The sequence below is a fragment of the Perognathus longimembris genome, chromosome 8 (assembly GCF_023159225.1).
Source record: "Perognathus longimembris pacificus isolate PPM17 chromosome 8, ASM2315922v1, whole genome shotgun sequence".
Lineage (NCBI taxonomy): Eukaryota > Metazoa > Chordata > Mammalia > Rodentia > Heteromyidae > Perognathus > Perognathus longimembris.
In genome coordinates this window covers 48,077,751-48,084,931 of record NC_063168.1, presented here as the reverse complement: position 1 = coordinate 48,084,931, position 7,181 = coordinate 48,077,751, and the positions used below count along the sequence as shown (strand labels likewise).

The window sequence follows — 7,181 nt, the reverse complement described above, 5'->3', positions numbered from 1 at the left end:
TGTTACCTCCTCCTTTCTCACTTTTCTCACTCTTCTCCCCCTCTTAACTCCCCCCGCCCCCCCCCCCCATGAGTTTGTGCAGTTGGATTATGGCATATAGATGTTTAAGTATTGCTGTTGTATTGGTTGGCCTTTTACACTTTGTCTCTCCATTTTGATGTTTTCCTTCCCTTCCCTAGTTCCAATAAATAAATAAATAAATAAATATATATATATATATATATATATATATATATATATATATAATACCCAGGGTATGGAAATCAGTAACAGTGACATTAGGACTCTTAGAAAAACGCATCTTGACCCAAGGCCTAATGTATGAAACTGTAACCTCTCTGTACATCACTTTGACAAAAAAAAAAGACCAGAAAAAAAAAGCGTCTTGAAGAAGCTTTGTAATATAGTGTGTTTAGCATGTGTGAAGCCCGAGGTCAATCCCCAGCCCCAAAGAAAATAATTTTGTAATAGTAGATGCCAAGTGTCTGAGATTTTTTTGTTGATAGGTTAACATTTATCTAGACAATGTGTCTTCTCGAACTTTTTACTTTGTAACTTACCTTGTTTTCAGTAGGTTAAAGGGAATCAAGTGTCTGTTCTAGTCCCTTACATAAAGAGGCCCCAAACAGCATCATTGGAGGCAATAGCTCTCCTGATAGGCAAGGAGGGATGGCAGAGAAACTGGTAAAAACTTTTCGCTTCCTTGTATTCTCTAACATCTGTTTTCTACAAGCCATTATTCTAATATCCCTTTTGAAAAATTCAGTATTATTTTGTTAAAACTCAGTTTGGAAAATGTTTGTTGCTCAGATCATATTGGAGAGGGATGTTCTAGGTTTAGAGAAGTAATTGCACTGCTAAGCCCAAGCACTCTGTAGGCTGCTAGGCCTTTTCCTCTTGAGGATACCCTCTGCCAGTCTTATTCCTAACCCTGAGGCAAGGTGAGGGCAAAACTTTTCCCAAAGAACCTCACAATGGTTTTACAAAGTACTCTGCACACATAAAATAGATACTCTTGGTAATGTGGGATTATAGAAGCAAGCATTTAAAGTAATTATTTAGGTAGTGAGGCTTTTTGTTCATACCTGTTCTTTGTTTTCAAGTCTTATCCAGTGCAAAGTCCTGTAACTGTGGTACTACCAAGTTTCATGTTTAGTTGTTACAGCAAACTGCTGAAGTGTGATGTACAGGTAGTTTTTAAATGACATTTACTGAGCTCTTACTGTGTGCCAGATTCTATCCAAAATACTTTGTCTTATTTAGGCTTCATAGTCACTTAAAGGAAAAACAAAACTAATACTTAGAGAGGTTGAGTCAATGCTCATAGCAACAGTACTTAGTTACAGAGGCAGACTTCGAACGTAGGCAGTATGACACCAAACCCTTCTCTTAAATGGAAAAATAATTTGTGATGCTTTAAAAATGTTTTATCTTTCTGTAAAACATTTGAATCGAAATTGAGCTGAAAAGAGAACACTGTAGCAACAAAAGGAGTGTATAAAACCTGCAGTGAGACATTTAGTAAGCCATTTTAGGAATGAAAATGAAAGAAAAGCTTGTGAGTTTAAAGCAGGAAATCAAGTGGTCAAAATTAATTATATGTGGTATGAAATGTTTCCTTTAATTTTCTTTTTGTTCATATGAAATACCTTTTAGAAAACTTAAGATAAAACTAGAAGTAAGTGAAAAGTAAAGGCACTGTTTGTTGATAAGTATTATATGTAAGAAACCATTTAGGCCTTGGGATAGGCAGTCCTGCCTATGGTGCAACCTAAAGTCCAGTGAAAGAGATTGATGCAGAAAGATGAGTTAATTTTAGTATATTCACAGTATCCAGGAGGCTCATTAAGTATGGTAAGAGAAGGCTTTTCAGGGATAGGGAAGTCTAACCTGGTACCTAGAGAAGCAGAAATGAACTTGAGTGGAGAAATGATATCTCAATCAGGGGCCATAGCACCAGCCAAGGCCCAGAGTGAAGAAAGCAGGTTTAATGAAAGTTAGGACCTTTGGGAGAGAAAACAACTTGAGGCTTTAAGACCAATAAATTATACAAGGCCTTTTGTACTCTGCCCTAAAAACAGAAAGGATCCAATGAAAGTAATGTGATCCTATGTGTGCTTTAGCAATATTGTTCATTCCCAGTGTGAAGAATGGAATGGAGTTGTCTTGTTTGCAACTAGTTCAAAAGAAAGGGGGAATTCAAAATGAGGCACAGAGGTTAGTAGTTGAGTTAACTGTGGGTGTCAAGGTCAGTGTGGGTGTCAAGTGCAGCATTTTTGAATCCAAATAATTAGCTGTTGTTTGTTTTCAATTCTTCGTGGTACTATTCATTCTCTCAATTAATTTTATAGTGTTAATTCTGGGAAAACTATTTTATTTGGTGGAACATTTTACCTATCAAGTATTTATGTTCTAAAAATTCAAAGTCAGACTTAACCTGTAATTTTTTTTGGGCAGGGGATGTCAGTCATGGGGCTTGAACTATGGGCCTATGCGCTGAGCTCTTCAGCTCAAGGCTAGCGCTCTACTACTTGAACCACAGCACCACTTGTGGTTTCTGGTAGTTAATTGGCGCTAAAAGTCTCCTTACCTTTTTATATTCTCTGTCAAATATAACACTTGGCTTAGGCCTTCCTGCTATTAAATCCAGTACCAGTGAATTCAGCTTGAGTTAAATATCATCACATTAAATTGATAGTTTTGATTCTTTTTAGTTTATAGACTTGCTTTGGTTTCAAAACTATAGACATAAAGAAATCCTATTTGCATATAAGTAATTAAAATTGTAAAATAATCTAAGTGAACATTAGAGTTGTTTTGTATGGCTTAATAAGCTTACTAACACTCATCATGACATAGAGTCAGGTCCATAGAATGCTACATATTTCCTTCAAAACACACTCCCTGCCTGCCTTCAGTGTGTTGTGTCGCCATCTCCACCTTTGTACTTCATTAGAGAACACTAAATTTACTCAGGTATGCTTGTTCTTGTCTTGGCCATCATCTTTACAGAGGACTATTTCTTACTCCACTGCCCAGTCATATCAGGTGCTACTTTCCTAGGAAGATGAGTATTGCATCTCCCTGAGATTGGTTGGTGTCCCCGACTTTTTTTTGGTATTCCCATAGGGTTCTGTGTTTCCTATACTTATCAGCTTTTGTTGGTTGACCTATACAAAGGGGAACATGAACAAAAGTAACAAAAATTAAACATACTTCATGACCAAATTGGCTTATCTTCTTCAACTACTATCTCCCCCTAATCCCCAACCTCCTTTTGGAAGTCAAAATTGAAATATTCTCAGCTGTTGTTAAAGCATAAAAAATTCTCATTTCTTTTTCATTTTATTATTTATTTATTTATTTATTTTGGCCAGTCCTGGGGCTTGAACTCTGGGTCTGGGCACTGTCCCTGGCTTCTTTCTGCTCAAGGCTAACACTCTACCACTTGAGCCACAGCACCACTTCTGCCTTTTTCTGTTTATGTGGTACTGAGGAATAGAACCCAGGGCTTCATATATGCTAGGCAAGCACTCTACCACTAAGCCACATTCCCAGCCCTACAATCTCATTTCTTGTAAGCCTGTTCCAATGACTTTATCTACCTTCTCTTTTGGTTGTCATAGAAAAACTTCTTAGTAGAATTGGTTCTACTTAGTTGTCTTATACTCTTTTCTAAAGATGGCAGTAGGCTGAGAGTATCTAGACCTATCTAGAAACTTTCAAGAATTGATAGTTCTGTAAGACAAGAGATGCCAGGAGCCAAGAGCAAAGTTACTGAATGAAAACATTGAAGATCTCTAATGGAAGGCAAACCTCACTGGAAATCTCAAGCTTTTCTTTCCTTTGTTTTGGACATTGCTTTCTTCTCATCATATAGGTCTTTTCATGTTGCAGACCAGAACGAGAAAGGACTAGACACTTAGAAGTAAAGGGTTCTGGTTGGAAAGAAATGATAGAAATGTTTTATGGTTTTAGTGTTTAGGTATTATCAAAATATACATACTTGCTCTATGTTTAGGATGCTGTGTCCCCTAGTCTAGAATGTAACTCAACCTCAGGTAGAATTGAAATTCAGTATGACTAGGAGCTCTTTCAAAGTAACATAAATATGAATACCAGCTTATGCCACATGACAAATGGCTCTTAACAAAATTCATTGAGTCTAATACAGCCCACGATTTCTTAAGGTTTTCTATGATTCTGAAAGCAAAACTGGGCTGTTCATCTCTAAGTTATTCAGGATCTCATGAGTGGGTTTCTCTAGCAGTAATAGAAAATGCAATATTGCTTCCATTTGGGGGACAAAAACCTGATATTCTTGTCAACTCAAGTTATGGTAGTCAAGGTGCCATGCTAGTAAATACTGGAAAGTGTCAATGCTGGGATTTGAAACTGAGATCTTTCTACAGTTCCATCTATAAAAAGTATGTATACTTCTTAGATTGTAAGCTACACTGTCCTGTGTGGTAGTCTTTACTCCATGGCCTTTTAATTAATTAAAATAACTTTAAATAAAAATTTTAGTTCTTCAATTCACCAGGCACAATAGACACATGTGGCTCACAGTTACCAAAGTTGATGGGGAAGATATCTGTATCAGACATATTAAAACAGTGCTACTTCCAACACATTTATTTTCTTTCTTTTCTCTTGAGAAGGAGGTCTCTGTGTTTCCAGGTTGGTCTTGAATTCATAGAGCCAAGTGATCTTCCTGACTCACTTTCCTGGGTACCCAGGACTTAATGTGTACCACTATGCCTGATTTAACACATTCATTTTCTACAGAAGTCTCCTATTATACTCTTAAAATTCTATGCTGTTGGTCCTAACTGACCAAGCTTTGTTGCTTTACCTTTTTTTTTAATTAGCTACTTTGAGTGTCTTCGCATTGTTGTTTCACTGACATTTTTCTTTTTTGCAAAATGGCCTACATTGATTAGCCTTACCACTGCATTAACTGGAATTACATATTGTGAAGTAAATATTAATGCTATACATTTTATGTATATCAGGCCAACATTTCAGGAATTTACCTACTGGATCCTATTCTCCCACTTGATAGCATTCTACTTCCTTAACCTTTTCCCACTTATTTGCTCTGTTAAATGTCAGAACACTTTTCTTATGACTCAATACACGTTTATATTCAAGTCTCTTTTTCAATTTGAGGTGTCTGGATATATCCTTTCATGTCTTTTTATTCCACTTGCTGGAAAATAGTTATCTTTTTCCTCATCATGAGTTTTCAAGATAAGACATTCTTTGACCTTTAAATTATGACTAAGAATTTGCTTAAATCAGTGCTTGGTGGGTGATAAGATCAGTGTAAATCACAGTGAGTTATAGGATTAAATGACGCTTAAGATCTTAATCCTCACCATGCATTGTCAAGTTTGTAAAAGATTCATGAGAACTAAGGATCTATAAATGTTTCTGTACATCTACCTTGGTATGCCATATACTATGCCATGTTCTAGCATGTACCATGGGTAGTATCAAGCATACCATCTTATGTATGCATCAAATACAGATGTTTAGCTGTATACAATGACAAGTTCTAAGGTTTACTCTCTTTGATTTTTTTGTTTCCTTATTCTTTAACACAACATGGAGTAAGTGTTATTATAATGGGTAAATTGTTATATGTATATGATTCAAATTTAGAAAGTGCTTAGTCTTTTTACCTTAATACTCTGTCAATGTGTATTATCCTGTCATGTCAACTAGTTTTATTATAGAAGAGGAAACTTTCAGCATCAGACCAGTCTTATGTTTTTATGTCTATTTTTTGAGTCACAATTTCCTGTACATTTTGACATAAGAACTTTTATTTTTGAAGTAATATAAAGCTAAAGAAGACACCTTCTGACTTGGAAAAAATTAGACTGAGTGAAGTGAGCCAGACCCAAAGAAACATGGACTCTATGGTTTTCCTCATAGGGAATAATCAGCAAAGGTTTAGGCAAGTCACAGCAGAGGATCACAGCCCAATAGCTATGCCCTTATGAACACATAAGATGATGCTAAGTGAAAGGAGCTCCAGGTTATAGAAACGATTGTTGTATCACTGTTGTAACTACTTTCAATGTGCTATGTGTAACCGTAGCTTCTACTATTGATGATCTTCTTGTACCCCCTTCCTGTGGTTGTACCTGCACTATGTCTGTATCTTATCTGAGTATGTTGGAAACTGTGTATACTGGCATTAGAACCAAGAAACATAAAGTGCATACTAAAATCGAGAGACACAGGATAAAAAAGACAAATGACTACAAAAGCAATACATGCAAAACTGTTTGGTGTAAATGAACTGAACAACTCTTGGGGGGGAAACACAAGGGGGAGGTGGGAGGGGGAATGGGAGAAGAGGTAACAAACAGTAAAAGAAATGTATCCAATGCCTAACATATGAAACTGTAACCTCTCTGTACATTAGTTTGAAAATAAAAAAAATTAAAAATTAAAAAAGACACCTTTTATCTATACTTTTAAGACTTAAGCTATGGGGGTTTAAAATTTTTCTTTCAGTATTTGCTGTGTGCAGCTTCATACCCAGTTGATGTAAAAGAGGCTGTTATACCACACATGGCCCTTAAGAGAAAAGATAGCAAGCTGCCCATAACCCATGTTACTGAGTGAATGTACTTGTAGCAGCCTGGGGATAAAGAGCATCAATTAGATTCTGGCCACAATAGTCATCTTTATCCAAGAGAGAGACCAATGAGACAAAAAACTGCAGAGATGAAGTGAATGAGGAAAAAAGTGTGCATGACTTGGCCATTCCCTTTTTGCCTTGCAGAGACATCAATTATTGTAGTAGAGGGCAAGCCAGGAGCTCCACAACATCACTTATAATTTTCCATAGAAGTGTGGTATGTATGTGTGTGTGTGTGTAACAATTGTGTACACATAAAAATCATATGTGTATGCAATTTTTAATGGTACTGGGAAGTACTAAGATCTCGTGTAAGTACTCAACCACTTGATCCATGCCCTGCCCCATCACCCTATTTTTAAGTTTTTTCAGTTAGGGTCTCATATTTTTGCCTAGAGCCAGCCTTAGACAATGATGATACTCCCACCTGTGGTTTTCCACCTAAACTTGGACAGCAGACTGGTTATCATACTTAGCTTCTTGATTTAGAAGAGGTTTTGCTAACTTTTTTACTTTTGCTGGC

General features: G+C 36.5%; 1 protein-coding gene across 2 annotated transcripts in view; it reads left to right on the top strand.

Annotated features, from left to right (window-relative positions):
- The window catches only part of Camkmt (calmodulin-lysine N-methyltransferase), a 360,760-nt gene that overhangs the window by 71,874 nt on the left and 281,705 nt on the right, over positions 1–7,181 (top strand). The window lies entirely within an intron of this gene.